The sequence below is a fragment of the Triticum urartu genome, chromosome 1 (assembly GCF_003073215.2).
Source record: "Triticum urartu cultivar G1812 chromosome 1, Tu2.1, whole genome shotgun sequence".
Taxonomy (NCBI): domain Eukaryota; kingdom Viridiplantae; phylum Streptophyta; class Magnoliopsida; order Poales; family Poaceae; genus Triticum; species Triticum urartu.
The window spans coordinates 554,585,647-554,604,518 of NC_053022.1; positions in this window are offsets into that span (position 1 = coordinate 554,585,647).

Below are 18,872 nucleotides of genomic sequence, written 5' to 3' on the forward strand. Positions count from 1 at the left end.
ATACTTATTTTTTTATAGATTGACTCTATGCGGGATCTAAACTCCCGTACCTTTGACAGGACTGGCAGAAGATGGCCGGACAGATCGACTGTCCGGCTCCTTTGCCCGAAGGCCCCGCAGATCGCTCTTCTGGCGAAGATGTTGACTCCGGCCCCTTATACGGTGCCGGAGAAGACCAAGAAGGCCAAGGGAACCCGAAAGAGTTCCCGACGCCAGGCGTCGTCGGACTCACCGTCCGATGACTCTGCGGCGCACTCTTCCCCCAAAACGAGAAGAAGAAGAAGAAGATGCTCCCCCACCGACTGGGGGAGACAGAAAAGGAAGGCCGCCCCAACTGCGGGGAGGCCGGAGGGTCCAAGAAGGGAAGGACTCTCCTTCCGGACAGTTCCACCGCCGCCGACGAAGGCGAAGACGAGTGGTTGCCCAGGGCCAAGCCCCCGGGGAGATCGTAAGTATTCGGATACCAGAAGTAACTCATAGGATTCCTTTGTCGCACTGCTTTCCCTAATCGCCGAACATAATTATGCAGGCCGCCACGAGCCAATATCGAGGTATCATCGGACGGCTCCTTGGGCTCGTCGGACATGGATAGCGATCCAGTCCCGACCGCCACCTCCCCTCATCCTGCCGACGACGCGAGGTGTTGTCTCAAGAGGCACCGGATCGAGGGGAGACAGTCCCGGAGGCGCCTCAAGGCGACCTTCCGGACTCCGGGAGCCGAGGGGACGGGGCCCCTGAGAGCTCCGAGTTCGGCCCTCAGCCGAACACCGCGCCGGACCCTCCAGCGGTTCCGGGCTCGGGCAGGCGGCCTCCTTCTAAGAGGGGCAAGACGCCTGTGCCGGTGACCTCTGTCCATCCAGAGGCGCCGGACAATCTGCTGGAAGCGCTTCGCAGCGCTTCCATCGACGAGGAGCACCGCACTATCATGAGTGCGGTGATCCAGAAGGTTCAGTCCGCCAAGAGCGGATTGACTGAAGCCTGTGCCAGCCTTCTAACAGGCTTCGAGGTAAGTGTTTTAAAATGTAGTAGAAATATTACCGCATAGACAGTAGCCCCTGATGCTTTGTTCGGTGTTCACAAAGAAAAGCCGAACAGAGGATCAAATAATATCGCAGGAGTCTAATATAAGTATGTCAATATGCATATGCAGGCTTCGCTGCTGGCGTCCGCCGCACTGACTGCGGAGGTCGCCGTACTGAAGCAGGACCTCAGGGTCCAGGAAAGAGCTCGGCCTTGCCAAGAGGCAGCTCGAGGAGAACAGGTAAGTAATACCCTGCTATAGATATGTATATATAAAAGAGACGCGATTGCAAAATGACAGGATCATCGTATGTTTGCCAGGGGCCACGACCGAGGTGGCGACCCTGAAGCAAGCGCTAACCAAGGCCGAAGATAAAGCGGCCAAGGAGCGCACCGAGCGAGAGAAGCACGAGGCTCGGGTGGGCGAGGTGCAGCAAGAGCTCCAGGCTCTCGTGGCGAAGCACGAGGCGTTGGAGCTTGACTCAAGACGCGGGAGTCTGAGCTTGCCGCGGCCCTCGAGAGCGCAAAAAGTGCCAAGGCCGAAGCCCAAAAGGCCCTCCAGGAGATCGACGCGATGAAGAAGATAGCGGCGGGTAAGGCTTTCTATATGCAAAGCAAGCATGTAAAAGTAAATTACCGATTACTTACCCGAATCCGGAGCTCTCCAGGAGCATTCGCAGATTTGCCCCGCAGCTGTCGGATGCCGCGCAGTTTTACCAGGCCGAGGAGGGAAGCTCAACGGAGAAGCTGTTCTGGTCTCAGTATACTGGGACCGAACACCCAATGCCTCTGAGCGACCAGCTAAAGCAGCTGGTCGAGCTGCACAAGGCGGCCGAACAGGCCATGAAGGGCCTTATAGTCCGGCTGTGGCCTGGCGACGTCCTTCCGAACAGCTACTTCGGCCTGGTGAGGCGGCTTGTGGATGCCTGCCCACGGCTGGAGGTCATCAAGCGGTCCGTCTGCATCGAAGGTGCACGCCGGGCTTTCGCCCGTGTGAAGGTGCAGTGGGCCAAGCTAGACGCTGTGAAGCTGATCAAGGAAGGGCCGCCGCAGGGCAAGGAGCATCGCACCCCCGAAATTTATTATGAGGGTGTCCTGAAGGGTGCCCGTCTTGTAGCGGACGAATGTTCAAAGGATGTAATATTTGAGTAAACTTGCTCGTGTGATCCTGTATGATGAAAACTTGTTTCATATGCGCTATGCAACGCTTGTGTGAATTTAAAATATTACCTTCTGTTTGGCTGTTTATCCAATCTGAGAGATGGCTAGTCCTCGGCTTCTGCCCCCATGCCACGAGTGCTGGGGTGTTCGGGATAAACCTGAGCACTCTTGTTCCCATGTTTGGGTCCTTCGAGGGAGGTGCTCAGCACAACGAACAAGGCAACCGGACTAATAATGCTTTATCACTCTCACTTAGCCATAGAATTCTATAATTTTAAATTTCGGTGAAGCCCCTGGTATTCGGAAGGCCGAATTCGGGGCGCGATACACGCCTTTAAGCCGGACAGGGCCGGCCCCTCGCCCTAAGCGGCATAAGTCTTTAGGGACTCGAAAACCTCGCCGAACAGCGACCAGTCTCTCGCCTTATCATGACAGTCAGTTTTAGCTTTCTCTACTGAGGTGCTCAGCCCGGCAGAACCGGGGCACAAACAGTAGTTCTCCTAGTGCTACCTTAGCCGATAGAGCGGAACGTAAGGTATCAAAACATAGGAGCCGGGCAAACCCAACATTTGACCAAAGACATGATTCGGAGCTGATGCATATAATGCTATAAGTTCGGGGTGCCGCACTTGTGAAAGTGTTCGGACTTTTCACACCATATTGTGGGGTACAAGCCCCTGGTGTATTGGTCGTACCAAAGTGTACAGTTGCAGGCGTTGTTAATGAACACACACACACATATATATATATATAACAAGAATGCAATAATAGTCGTGATGTTATGCATTGTTTATTCAAAAAGGTGCGTTAAAGCAGAATGATACAGATAGTGCGATAAGCAAAGAGTAGGACTATGTCCCTTCCAAGGGCAAGCTGAGGAATGATATTAAATCGAATATTTCGCTCGTTACTGTAATCAACCTGGGAATTCCGTGGTATGACGTAGCTGTCTGCCTCCTTGGTTGCTGCATCATGTGTTCGGCAATAGTGCTGCCGGACAGTGTTTCCAGAGATTAAGGTCCTGAAAAAAAAGAAAAATAACCAAACGGGAAGCCCCTAGTGCGGTTTAAGCCGCGTCTTGGGGCGTGCCGCAGTTGTGCCCCCCTCCCCACCTGTGCCCATGGTATTTTTAATGCGTAATTATGTACGCGCGGCACGAGTTTCGCCGTTGGGCTGGGATTGGGGTGGCCGCCGTATTGCTACGCGAGCTCAGATCGCCAGGCGGTCTATTTGCCGATTGCCCCGAGCGCGCTTGAAGGTGTCCGGGCTTTGAAGCGCCGAACTGGTTGATTGCCTTGAGAGGCTGCTTTGCGCTTCTGCTGCGAGGGCCGCGGTGTGCTCCTCTGTTCGGAGAGAGCGCTCTGTGTTTCCATTGACTGTAATAACTCCGCGAGGTCCTGGCATCTTGAGCTTGAGGTATGCATAATGCGGTACCACATTGAATCTAGCGAATGCGGTTCGCCCGAGCAGCGCGTGATAACCACTGCGAACGGGACTATATCGAAGATTAACTCTTCGCTTCGGAAATTATCCGGGGATCCGAAGACCACTTCCAGTGTAACTGAGCCTGTGCAATGGGCCTCCACACCTGGAATGACGCCTTTAAAGGTCGTTTTTGTGGGTTTGATCCTTGAGGGGTCTATACCCATTTTGCGCACTGTGTCCTGATAAAGCAGGTTCAGGCTGCTGCCGCCATCCATAAGGACTCGAGTGAGGTGGAATCCGTCAATGATTGGGTCTAGGACCAGTGCGGCAAATCCGCCATGACGGATACTAGTGGGGTGGTCCCTGCGATCGAAGGTGATCGGACAGGAGGACCAAGGGTTGAACTTTGGGGCGACTGGCTCCAACGCATATACGTCCCTGAGCGCACGCTTCCGCTCCCTCTTGGGGATGTGGGTTGCGTATATCATGTTCACCTGTCCGCACTTGCGGGGGAAACCTCTTCTGTCCCTCGTGTGCGGCTGCCGGGGCTCCTCCTCGTCATCGCTATGCGGCCCCTTGTCCTTGTTTTCGGCAATTAACTTGCCGGCCTGCTTGAACACCCAACAATCCCTGTTGGTGTGATTGGCTGGCTTGTCTGGGGTGCCGTGTATTTGACACGAGCGATCGAGTATACGGTCCAAGCTGGACGGACCCGCGTACTTTGTTTGAATGGCTTTTTCCGCTGACCGGGTTTAGAGCCTTTGAATCCGGCATTGACTGCCATATCCTCAGTATTTTCGCTGTAATGCGGCGCTTATGTTTGTTGCGACGTGACCTGCTATTGCCGTCCTTGGTATCTGAGGTACCATGGTTCTTTGATATGTTATTACTGCGAGCCAGCCAGCTGTCTTCTCCCGCACAAAAGCGGGTCATGAGCGTCGTGAGAGCTGCCATAGATTTCGGCTTTTCCTGACCAAGGTGCCGGGCTAGCCACTCGTCTCGGATGTTGTTTGAAAGCCGCTAAGGCCTCCGCATCCGGACAGTCGACGATTTGATTTTTCTTTGTAAGGAACCGAGTCCAGAATTGCCTGGCCGACTCTTCTGGCTGCTGAATTATGTGGCTCAAGTCATCGGCGTCTGGTGGTCGCACATAAGTGCCCTGAAAGTTGTCGAGGAATGCGGCTTCCAGATCTTCCCAACTAATGGAGTCCGCTGGCAAGCTGTTAAGCCAATGCCGCGCTGGTCCTTTGAGCTTTAGTGGGAGGTATTTGATGGCGTGTAAGTCATCACCGCGGGCCATGTGGATGTGGAGGAGGAAATCCTCAATCCATACTGCGGGATCTGTTGTGCCGTCGTATGATTCAATATTTACAGGTTTGAAACCTTCTGGGAATTGATGTTCCATTACTTCGTCTGTGAAGCATAAGGGGTGTGCGGCGCCTCTGTATTGGGCTATATCGCGACGCAGCTCGAATGGGTCTTGCCCGCTGTGTTCGGCCCGGCCGGATTTGCTTTTACTGTATCCGGCGTGACGTTTATTCGTCTCGCAGAGTGGTGCGCCCTCGTGATCCGTAGATCGATCTTGCATGCTTTGCTTTGTCCTCCAATATGTCTCGCAGGTCTGGCGTATCTCCCCATGCCTTTTTATTTGAATGGCGTCGGGGTAGGCTGAGCTTTTGGCTGGAATGCCTCTCTATCGCGGCCACGAGGTGGCCGATCAGCCGTATCATACGCTTCTTCCTCCAGTCGGGGTAGTAACCTTACTTTGGGTAATTCTTGGAGGGGCGCTCGAGTTTATATTCCTCGCTGAGGACTTCAGTCCATCTGTCAGCTAGCAGATCTTGATCAGCTTGAAGCTGCTGCTGCTTTTTCTTCAGGCTATTTGCCGTGGCCATAAGCCGGCGCTTGAAGCGCTCTTGTTCGACGGGATCCTCTGGTACGGCGAATTCATCGCCGAGGCTTGCCTCGTCTTCGGAGGGGGGCATGTAATTGTCATCCTCCTCCTCTCCGTCTGCCGCTCTCTCAGGAGAGCTGGCTCCTTCATCCTCCTGCTCTAAATCTTGCTGGAGGGGATTGTTGTTGTCTTCGGCACTATCCGGAGTGTTATTATCTCCTGTGCCGGTATCACCACTTTTGCTTTGGCGGGACTTAGAGCGGCGCCGCTGACGTCGGCGCTTGGGTTGCTTCTTGGAGGGGTCATCCTCCGCTATCTCGTCGCCATTGCCTTCGTTGGGTGTATCCACCATGTATATGTCATATGACGAGGTGGCTTTCCAGTGCCCTATAGGCGCTGGTTCATGTTCGTCTCCTACATCGTCGTCCATACCGTCGATGTCTTCGGAGTCGAAGTCGAGCATGTCGGTTAAATCATCGACAGTGGCTACAAGTGGGTGGTGGGTGGGCGTCGAATTTCTTCGTCGTCCGCATCCCAATCCTGTTGGCCATAGTACGGCCAGGGCTCTCCTGACAAAGAGAGAGACCTTAGTGAATTCAGAATGTCGCCGAAGGGCGAGTGCTGAAAGATATCCGCGGCGGTGAATTCCATGATCGGCGCCCAATCGGATTCGATTGGCAGGGGCGCGGATGGTTCGGAGTCCGGAAAAGAGTCCGACACCTTGGAGTCACGGGCTGCGCAGAGGGTTAGGCTGGTGTTCGGCTCGATCGCCGTTGAGACTGCAGCCCCTGAGGTGGTGTCTAACCACCCGTCCTCGATTGGCGCAGTTGGCTCCGAGCTAAGGGTCGAGCTGATGCGGGCGCGGCCTCTGGGGTACTGTTCGGCGGCAGAGCTAGGTCATACCCATCTGACAGTGCAGCGCGCCCGGCTGTGGCTCGAATCCGTCGAAGATCAAGTCTCCGCGGATGTCGGCCGTGTAGTTCAAACTTCCAAATCTGACCTGACGGCCAGGGGCGTAGCTTTCAATCTGCTCCAGATGGCCAAGCGAATTAGCCCGCAGTGCAAAGCCGCCGAATACAAATCTGTTCCGGGGAGAAAAGTCTCACCCTGGACTGCATCGCTATCGATGATAGAGGAGCCATCAAGCCTAACGGTGACGACACAGAGGAACTCTCAATGAAAGCACCAATGTCGGTGTCAAAACCGGCGGATCTCGGGTAGGGGGTCCCGAACTGTGCGTCTAGGCCGGATGGTAACAGGAGGCGGGGGACACGATGTTTTACCCAGGTTCGGGCCCTCTTGATGGAGGTAAAACCCTACGTCCTGCTTGATTAACATTGATGATATGGGTAGTACAAGAGTAGATCTACCACGAGATCAGAGAGGCTAAACCCTAGAAGCTAGCCTATGGTATGATTGTATGTATGTTATGATTGTTGTCCTACGGACTAAAACCCTTCGGTTTATATAGACACCGGAGAGGGTTAGGGTTACACAAGGTCGGTTACAAAGGAGGAGATATCCATATCCGTATTGCCTAGCTTGCCTTCCACGCCAAGTAGAGTCCCATCCGGACACGAGACGAAGTCTTCAATCTTGTATCTTCATAGTCTAACAGTCCGGCCAATGGAGATAGTCCGGCTGTCCGGAGACCCCCTAATCCAGGACTCCCTCAGTAGCGTAAGTATTCCCTCAGTTTTTGAGAACCAAGGTATCAATCCAGTAGGAGCACGCACAGTCCCTCGTACCTGCACAAAACAAATAAATCCTCGCAACCAACGCGATAAGGGGTTGTCAATCCCTACACGGCCACTTACGAGAGTGAGATATAAGATATAATAAGATAATACTTTGGTATTTTTATGATAAAGATGCAAAGTAAAATAAAAGCAAAGTAAAAGCAAAGGAAATAACTAAGTATTGGGTATTAATATGATGAAGATAGACCCGGGGGCCATAGGTTTCACTAGTGGCTTCTCTCGAGAGCATAAGTATTCTATCGGTGGGTGAACAAATTACTGTTGAGCAATTGACAGAATTGAGCATAGTTATGAGAATATCTAGGTATGATCATGTATATAGGCATCACGTCTGAGACAAGTAGACCGACTCCTGCCTGCATCTACTACTATTACTCCACTCATCGACCGCTATCCAGCATGCATCTAGAGTATTAAGTTAAGAAAAACAGAGTAACGCCTTAAGCAAGATGACATGATGTAGAGGGATAAACTCATGCAATATGATGAAAACCCCATCTTGTTATCCTCGATGGCAACAATACAATATGTGCCTTGCTGCCCCTACTGTCACTGGAAAGGACACCGCAAGATTGAACCCAAAGCTAAGCACTTCTCCCATTGCAAGAAAGATCAATCTAGTAGGCCAAACCAAACTGATAATTCGAAGAGACTTGCAAAGATAACCAATCATACATAAAAGAATTCAGAGAAGATTCAAATATTGTTCATAGATAGACTTGATCATAAACCCACAATTCATCGGTCTCAACAAACACACCGCAAAAAGAAGATTACATCGAATAGTTATCCACAAGAGAGGGGGAGAACATTGTATTGAGATCCAAAAAGAGAGAAGAAGCCATCTAGCTACTAACTATGGACCCGTAGGTCTGAGGTAAACTACTCACACTTCATCGGAGGGGCTATGGTGTTGATGTAGAAGCCCTCCGTGATCGATGCCCCCTCCGGCGGAGCTCCGAAACAGGCCCCAAGATGGGATCTCGTGGATACAGAAAGTTACGGGTGGAATTAGGGTTTTGGCTCCGTATCTGATCGTTTGGGGGTACGTAGGTATATATAGGAGGAAGGAGTACGTCGGTGGAGCAACAGGGGGCCCACGAGGGTGGAGGGCGCGCCTGGGGGGGTAGGCGCGCCCCCTACCTCGTGGCCTCCTCTTTGTGTCTTGACGTAGGGTCCAAGTCTCCTGGGTCTTGTTCGTTGAGAAAATCACGTTCCCGAAGGTTTCATTCCGTTTGGACTCCGTTTGATATTCCTTTTCTTCGAAACCCTAAAACAGGCAAAAACAGCAATTCTGGGCTGGGCCTCCGGTTAATAGGTTAGTCCCAAAAATAATATAAAAGTGGATAATAAAGCCCAATAATGTCCAAAACAGTAGATAATATAGCATGGAGCAATCAAAAATTATAGATACGTTGGAGACGTATCAAGCATCCCCAAGCTTAATTCCTGCTCGTCCTCGAGTAGGTAAATGATAAAAACAGAATTTTTGATGCGGAGTGCTACTTGGCATAATTTTAATGTAATTCTTCTTAATTGTGGTATGAATATTCAGATCCGAAAGATTCAAGACAAAAGTTCATATTGACATAAAAAATAATAATACTTCAAGCATACTAACAAGCAATTATGTCTTCTCAAAATAACATGGCCAAAGAAAGTTATCCCTACAAAATCATATAGTCTGGCTATGCTCCATCTTCACCACACAAAATATTCAAATCATGCACAACCCCGATGACAAGCCAAGCAATTGTTTCATACTTTTGATGTTCTCAAACTTTTTCAATCTTCACGCAATACATGAGCGTGAGCCATGGACATAGCACTATAGGTGGAATAGAATGGTGGTTGTGGAGAAGACAAAAAGGGAGAAGATAGTCTCACATCAACTAGGCGTATCAACGGGCTATGGAGATGCCCATCAATAGATATCAATGTGAGTGAGTAGGGATTGCCATGCAACGGATGCACTAGAGCTATAAGTATATGAAAGCTCAACAAAAGAAACTAAGTGGGTGTGCATCCAACTTGCTTGCTCATGAAGACCTAGGGCATTTTGAGGAAGCCCATCATTGGAATATACAAGCCAAGTTCTATAATGAAAAATTCCCACTAGTATATGAAAGTGATAACATAGGAGACTCTCTATCATGAATATCATGGTGCTACTTTGAAGCACAAGTGTGGTAAAAGGATAGTAACATTGTCCCTTCTCTCTTTTTCTCTCATTTTTTTATTTTTATTTTTTATTTGGGCCTTTCTCCTTTTTTATGGCCTCTTTTCTTTCTCTTTTTTTATTTTTGTCCGGAGTCTCATCCCGACTTGTGGGGGAATCATAGTCTCCATCATCCTTTCCTCACTGGGACAATGCTCTAATAATGATGATCATCACACTTTATTTTTCTTACAACTCAACAATTACAACTCGATACTTAGAACAAAATATGACTCTATATGAATGCCTCCGGCGGTGTACCGGGATGTGCAATGAATCAAGAGTGACATGTATGAAAGAATTATGAATGGTGGCTTTGCCACAAATACGATGTCAACTACATGATCATGCTAAGCAATATGACAATGATGGAGTGTGTCATAATAAACGGAACGGTGGAAAGTTGCATGGCAATATATCTCGGAATGGCTATGGAAATGCCATAATAGGTAGGTATGGTGGCTGTTTTGAGGAAGGTATATGGTGGGTGTATGATACCGGCGAAAGGTGCGGTATTAGAGAGGCTAGCAAAGGTGGAAGGGTGAGAGTGCGTATAATCCATGGACTCAACATTAGTCATAAAGAACTCATATACTTATTGCAAAAATCTACAAGTTATCAAAGCAAAGTATTACGCGCATGCTCCTAGGGGGATAGATTGGTAGGAAAAGACCATCGCTCGTCCCCGACCGCCACTCATAAGGAAGACAATCAAAAAATAAATCATGCTCCGACTTCATCACATAACGGTTCACCATACGTGCATGCTACGGGAATCACAAACTTTAACACAAGTATTTCTCAAATTCACAACTACTCAACTAGCACAACTTTAATATCACCCCATCTTCATATCTCCAAAACAATTATCAAGCATCAAAGCTTCTCATAGCATTCAACACACTCATAGAGAATTTTATTAATTAATCTTGTATACCTAGCATATAAGGATTTTTAAGCAAATTACCATGCTATTTAAGTCTCTCAAAATAATCTAAGTGAAGCATGAGAGATCAATAGTTTCTATAAAACAAATCCACCACCGTGCTCTAAAAGATATAAGTGAAGTACTAGAGCAAAACTGTATAGCTCAAAAGATATAAGTGAAGCACATAGAGTATTCTAACAAATTTAAAATCATGTATGGCTCTCAAAAGGTGTGTACAGTAAGGATATTGTGGTAAACTAAAAATAAAGACTCAAATAATACAAGACGCTCCAAGCAAAACACATATCATGTGGTGAATAAAAATATAGCTCTAAGTAAAGTTACCGATAGAAGTAGACGAAAAGAGGGGATGCCTTCCGGGGCATCCCCAAGCTTTGGCTTTTAGGTGTCCTTAGATTATCTTGGGGGTGCCATGGGCATCCCCAAGCTTAGGCTCTTGCCACTCCTTGTTCCATAATCCATCAAATCTTTACCCAAAACTTGAAAACTTCACAACACAAAACTCAAAGTAGAAAATCTCGTGAGCTCCGTTAGCGAAAGAAAACAAAAGACCACTTCAAGGTACTGTAATGAACTCATTCTTTATTTATATTGGTGTTAAACCTACTGTATTCCAACTTCTCTATGGTTTATAAACTATTTTACTAGCCATAGATTCATCAAAATAAGCAAACAACACACGAAAAACAGAATCTGTCAAAAACAGAGCAGTCTGTAGTAATGTGTAGCTAGCGCAAGATCTGGAACCCAAAAAATTCTAAAATAAATTTCTGTACGTGAGGAATTTATATATTAATCATCTGAAAAAATAATTAACTAAATATCACTTTTAAAATAGAAATGGCAGCAGTTCTCGTGAGCGCTAAAGTTTCTGTTTTGTACAGCAAGTGTAACAAGACTTTCCCCAAGTCTTCCCAACGGTTCTACTTGGCACAAACACTAATTAAACAAAAAACACAACCAAAACAGAGGCTACATAAATTATTTATTACTAAACAGGAGAAAAAATCAAGGAATAAAAATAAAATTGGGTTTCCTCCCAACAAGCGCTATCGTTTAACGCCCCAGCCAGGCATAACAAGCAAGGATAGATCTAGGTATTGCCATCTTTGGTAGGCAATCCATAAGTGGCTCTCATAATAGATTCATAAGGTAATTTAATTTTCTTTCTAGGAAATTGTTATATGCCTTTCCTTAATGCAAATTGTATCTAATATTTCCTTCCTTCATATCAATAATTGCACCAATCGTTCTAAGGAAAGGTCTACCAAGAATAATAGGACATGAAGGATTGCAATCTATGTCAAGAACAATAAAATCTATGGGCACATAATTCCTATTTGCAACAATAAGAACATCATTAATTCTTCCCATAGGTTTATTAATAGTGGAATCCACAAGGTGCAAGTTTAGAGAGCAATCATCGAAATCACGGAAACCTAACAAATCACACAAAGTCTTTGGAATCGTGGAAACACTAGCACCCAAATCACATAAGCCATAGCATTCATGATCTTTAATTTCAATTTTAATAGTTGGTTCCCACTCATCATAAAGTTTTCTAGGGATAGAAACTTCCAATTCAAGTTTTTTCTTCATAAGATTGCATCAAGGCATCAACGATATGTTTAGTAAACGCTTTATTTTGACTATAAGCATGAGGAGAATTTAGCACGGATTGCAACAAGGAAATACAATCAATCAAAGAGAAATTTTCATAGTTAAATTCCTTGAAATCCATAATGGTGGGTTTATCAACATCTAGGGTTTTAATTTCTTCAATCCCACTTTTATCAAATTTAGCATCAAGATCAAAAGATTCAGAATTCTTGGAACGCCTTCTAGGTAAAGGTGGATCATATTCGGTCCCATCATTATCAAGATTCATATTGCAAAACAAATATTTAATAGGGGACACATCAATAACTTTTAGATCTTCATCATTATTTTCATAGGAACTAGAAGAACACGCTTTTATAAAGGCATCTTTCTTAGCACGCATCCTAGTGGTTCTTTCTTTGCACTCGTCAATGGAAATTCTCATGGCTTTGAGAGACTCATTGATATAATGCTTAGGTGGAATAGATCTAAGTTTCAAAGAATCAACATCAAGAGAAATTCTATCAACGTTCCTAGCCAACTCATCAATCTTAAGCAATTTTTCTTCAATCAAAGCATTGAAATTCTTTTGCGAAGTAATAAATTCTTTAATATTAGATTCAAAATCAGAGGGCATCTTATTATAATTTCCATAAGAATTGTTGTAGGAATTACCATAATTATTAGAGGATTACTAGGATAAGGCCTAGGATTAAAATTTCCTCTATACGCGTTGTTACCAAAATTGTTCCTACCAACAAAATTCACATCCATAGATCATTATTATTCTCAATCAAGTAGACAAGGGCATATCATTAGGATCAGAAGAAACACTCTTACTAGCAAATAATTTCATAAGTTCATCCATCTTTCCACTCAAAACATTAATTTCTTCTATCGCATGCACCTTTTTATTAGTAGATCTTTCAGTATGCCATTGAGAATAGTTAACCATAATATTATCTAGGAGTTTAGTAGCTTCTCCTAAAGTGATTTCCATAAAAGTGCCTCCCGCGGCCGAATCTAAAAGATTTCTAGAAGCAAAATTCAATCCGGCATAATTTTTTTGTATAATCATCCACAAATTTAAACCATGAGTAGGGCAATTACGTATCATTAAGTTTCATTCTCTCCCAAGCTTGTGCAACATGTTCATGATCAAGTTGCTTAAAATTCATAATATCGTTTCTAAGAGAGATGATCTTAGCGGGAGGAAAATACTTAGAGATAAAAGCATCTTTGCACTTGTTCCATGAATCAATACTATTTTTAGGCAAAGACGAAAACCAAGCTTTAGCACGATCTCTAAGCGAAAAAGGGAAATAGCTTCAATTTAACAATATCATTATCCACATCTTTCTTCTTTTGCATATCACACAAATCAATGAAGCTATTTAGATGGGTAGCGGCATCTTCACTAGGAAGGCCGGAAAACGGATCTTTCATGACAAGATTCAGCAAAGCAGTATTAATTTCACAAGATTCAGCATCGGTAAGAGGAGCAATCGGAGTGCTAATAAAATCATTATTGTTGGTATTGGTGAAGTCACACAATTTAGTGTATATCTTGAGCCATCGTGACAAGCAAGCAAACTAACACACAAGCAAACAAAAAGCAAGCGGGCAAAAGCAAATAGAGAAAGAGAGGGAGGATAGAGAGAGAGGGCGAATAAAACGGCAAGGGTGAAGTGGGGGAGAGGAAAAGAGAGGCAAATGGCAAATAATGTAATGCGGGAGATAAGGGTATGTGATGGGTACTTGGTATGTTGACTTTTGCATAGACCTCCCCGGCAACGGCGCCAGAAATCCTTCTTGCTACCTCTTTTAGCACTGCGTTGGTTTTCCCCGAAGAGGAAGGGATGATGCAGCAAAGTAGCGTAAGTATTTCCCTCAGTTTTTGAGAACCAAGGTATCAATCCAGTAGGAGGCTACGCGCGAGTCCCTCGTACCTGCACAAAACAAATAAATCCTCGCAACCAACGCGATAAGGGGTTGTCAATCCCTACACGGCCACTTACGAGAGTGAGATCTGATAGATATGATAAGATAATATTTTTGGTATTTTTATGATAAAGATGCAAAGTAAAATAAAAGCAAAGAATAACTAAGTATTGGAAGATTAATATGATGAAGATAGACCCGGGGGCCATAGGTTTCACTAGTGGCTTCTCTCGAGAGCATAAGTATTCTACAGTGGGTAAACAAATTACTGTTGAGCAATTGACAGAATTGAGCATAATTATGAGAATATCTAGGTATGATCATGTATATAGGCATCACGTCCGAGACAAGTAGACCGACTCCTGCCTGCATCTACTACTATTACTCCACTCATCGACCGCTATCCAGCATGCATCTAGAGTATTAAGTTAATGAAAACAGAGTAACGCCTTAAGCAAGATGACATGATGTAGAGGGATAAACTCATGCAATATGATGAAAACCCCATCTTGTTATCCTCGATGGCAAATACAATACGTGCCTTGCTGCCCCTATTGTCACTGGGAAAGGACACCGCAAGATTGAACCCAAAGCTAAGCACTTCTCCCATTGCAAGAAAGATCAATCTAGTAGGCCAAACCAAACTGATAATTCGAAGAGACTTGCAAAGATAACCAATCATACATAAAAGAATTCAGAGAAGATTCAAATATTGTTCATAGATAATCTTGATCAAAATCTTAATGCGAAAGAACGTCACTTTATATTGCCACTTGTGATATAGACCTTTATTATGCAGTCCATCGCTTTTATTTCTTCCACATCACAAGATCGTATAAACCTTATTTCCTCCACACCAATCAATCATACATATTTAGAGAGCAATTTTTATTGCTTACACCGATGACAACTTACTTGAAGGATCTTACTCAATCCATAGATAGATATGGTGGACTCTCATGGCAAAACTGGGTTTAAGGGTATTTGGAAGCACAAGTAGTATCTCTACTTGGTGCAAAGAATTTGGCTAGCATGAGGGGAAAAGCAAGCTCAACATGTTGGATGATCCATGACATTATACTTTATTTCAGATATAAGAAAACATAACCCATTACATTGTCTTCCTTGTCCAACATCAACTCTTTAGTATGTCATATTTTAATGAGTGCTCACAATCATAAAAGATGTCCAAGATAGTATATTTATATGTGAAACCTCTCTTTCTTTATTACTTCCTCCTAATTTCAACGATGACCAAAACTATGTTTGTCAACACTATGTTTGTCAACTCTCAACAACTTTTATTCATCATACTCTATGTGAAGTCATTACTCTCCATAAGATCAATATGATCTCTTTTTTCTTTTTATTCTTTCTTTTTCTTTTATTCACTCAAGATCATAGCAAGATAACCAAGCCCTTGACTCAACACTAATCTTTATTATATAGCTCACGGACTCGATTACATAGAGGGATCATAAAGCAAAACTCAAAACTAGATCATACCAAAAACTTTATTCTACTAGATCAAGATATTACTACAAGGAACGAATTAAGTAAAACGATAAAGATAAAAGTGAGGGTGATACGATACCGGGGCACTCCCCCAAGATTGGAAGTTGCCAAGGGGGGTGCCCATACCCATATGACTATGTCTCCTTTGTTGGTGAAGAAGATGGTGGTGATGATGAAGTAGGCTTGTCGTCCATCTTCCAAGGCATAGGCTGCTACCTCTTGAGAACTGCATTGGATTTCCTTGAAGAGGAAAGGATGATGCAGCAAAGTAGCGTAAGTATTTCCCTCAGTTTTTGAGAACCAAGGTATCAATCCAGTAGGAGGCTGCGCGCGTCCCTAGTACCTGCACAAAACAAATAACTCCTCGCAACCAACGCGATAAGGGGTTGTCAATCCCTTCACGGTCACTTACGAGAGTGAGATCTGATAGATATGATAAGATAATATTTTTGGTATTTTATGATAAAGATGCAAAGTAAAATAAGCAAAGTAAAAAGCAAAGGAAATAACTAAGTATTGGAAGATTAATATGATGAAGATAGACCCGGGGCCATAGGTTTCACTAGTGGCTTCTCTCAAGAGCATAAGTATTTTACGGTGGGTGAACAAATTACTGTTGAGCAATTGACAGAATTGAGCATAGTTATGAGAATATCTAGGTATGATCATGTATATAGGCATCACGTCCGAGACAAGTAGACCGACTCCTGCTGCATCTACTACTATACTCCACTCATCGACCGCTATCCAGCATGCATCTAGAGTATTAAGTTCATGAAAACAGAGTAACGCCTTAAGCAAGATGACATGATGTAGAGGGATAAATTCATGCAATATGATAAAAACCCCATCTTGTTATCCTTCGATGGAAACAATACAATACGTGCCTTGCTGCCCCTACTGTCATTGGGAAAGGACACCGCAAGATTGAACCCAAAGCTAAGCACTTCTCCCATTGCAAGAAAGATCAATCTAGTAGGCCAAACCAAACTAATAATTCGAAGAGACTTGCAAAGATAACCAATCATACATAAAAGAATTCACAGAAGATTCAAATATTGTTCATAGATAATCTTGATCATAAACCCACAATTCATCGATCTCAACAAACACACCGCAAAAAGAAGGTTACATCGAATAGATCTCCACAAGAGAGGGGGAGAACATTGTATTGAGATCCAAAAAGAGAGAAGAAGCCATCTAGCTAATAACTATGGAACTGAAGGTGAGTAAAATACTCACACTTCATCGGAGAGGCTATAGTGTTGATGTAGAACCCTCTGTGATGGATACTCCCTCCGGCGGAGCTCTGGAACTGGCCCCAAGATGGTATCTCGTGGATACAGGAAGTTACGGCGGTGGAATTAGGGGTTTGGCTCCGTATCTGATCGTTTGGGGGTACGTAGGTATATATAGGAGGAAGGAGTACGTCGGTGGAGCAACAGGGGGCCCACGAGGGTGGAGGGCGCGCCTGGGGGGGGGGTAGGCGCGCCCCTACCTCGTGGCCTCCTCCTTTGTTTCTTGACGTAGGGTCCAAGTCTCCTGGATCTTGTTCGGTGAGAAAATCACGTTCCCGAAGGTTTCATTCCGTTTGGACTCCGTTTGATATTCCTTTTCTTCGAAACCCTAAATAGGCAAAAAACAGCAATTCTGGGCTGGGCCTCCGGTTAATAGGTTAGTCCCAAAAATAATATAAAAGTGGATAATAAAGCCCAATAATGTCCAAAACAGTAGATAATATAGCATGGAGCAATCAAAAATTATAGATACGTTAGAGACGTATCAATAGATACATTGGAGACGTATCAAGCATCCCCAAGCATAATTCCTGCTTGTCCTCGAGTAGGTAAATGATAAAAACAGAATTTTTGATGTGGAATGCTACTTGGCATAATTTCAATGTAATTCTTTTTAATTGTGGCATGAATATTCAAAACCAAAAGATTCAAGATAAAAGTTCATATTGACATAAAAATAATAATACTTCAAGCATACTAACTAAGCAATTATGTCTTCTCAAAATAACATGGCCAAAGAAAGTTCACCCCTACAAAATCATATAGTTTAGTCATGCTCCATTTTCGTCACACAAGAATTCTCTCATCATGCACAACCCCGATGACAATTCAAGCAATTGTTTCATACTTTGGTAATCTCAGACTATAAACTTTCATGCAATATATGAGCGCGGGCCATGGACATAACACTATGGGTGGAATAGAATATGATGATGGGGGTTATGTGGAGAAGACAAGAAAGGAGAAAGTCTCACATCAACGAGGCTAATCAATGGGCTATGGACATGCCCATCGATTGATGTTAATGCAAGGAGTAGGGATTGCCATGCAACGGATGCACGAGAGCTATAAATGTATGAAAGCTCAACAAAAGAAACGGATGCTCGGCAAAAACATTCTCAGATATTGCTATATATGCATCGGTTTCGAATTGTGTCTTCGGTCAATAGTTGGGTTGCCCTGCTCCTGCACTTGCTTCCTACGTTCCATTTTGTTCGGCTAGGCGTGCAAAGGGAGAACCACTGCGATTGTGCTTCCAGCTCACATGGTTAAGCACCTCAGTGGAGAAAGCCGAAAACTGACTTTCACAATAAGCGTAAACTGGTCAGCGATCCGATGACTATGTTAAATGATGGGGCGTTCGTAACATTGGCCGAAGTGTTTACGGCTTGACCCCGACTGTCGCCGAACACTACCGGGGGCTATTAACTGGCCTCCCAAACTAAATCCTCAATATTTTTCTCTTACATTAGAGCTGAGGTTTAATGATCATGCTTAGCATGACAACCCAAAGAAAGGAACCGATAGCGGGACTATTTTCTTTGGAAGACATTTCTTCTGTTAAACAGTAATATAACCCTCTGCGTATCTTTGTTTATAAAACCGTATGGCCAGATTGCCTTGTTTGTTGTAAATCTTTGCCCTCATAAAGGATTTATAAAGTAGGACAAACACTCCTCGGCTACTGACCGAGGAGGTGGAAGCCGATGGTCGGTCAACAAAGTTTTGTACAATGCGGATCCGAGCATTAATGACGTAAAGTACTTGGATACATAGAGTCATTACACATAATTTGTGATTTTACTATGGATATTGATCCTTAATTCGGCCACCCGTGCCCGCATTAAGGCTCGGGGGCTACTGGGCTTCGGGCTTATTATTTACAAATATTAAAGGGGCACATTGATACCCTGATCTGGTGTTACCACCCGACCAGTGTCTCGGGGGCTACTGCATTGCTTGTCCAATGCAGAAAATTTTATGTGCAATATAGTTTCCGAGGAGATTTTGATCCTCAGGTTGGTCGGCCGCACCCAACCTGAGTCTCGAGGACTGAGCACGCCGCTTTTAGTGTCTCGAAGTATTCTGCCGA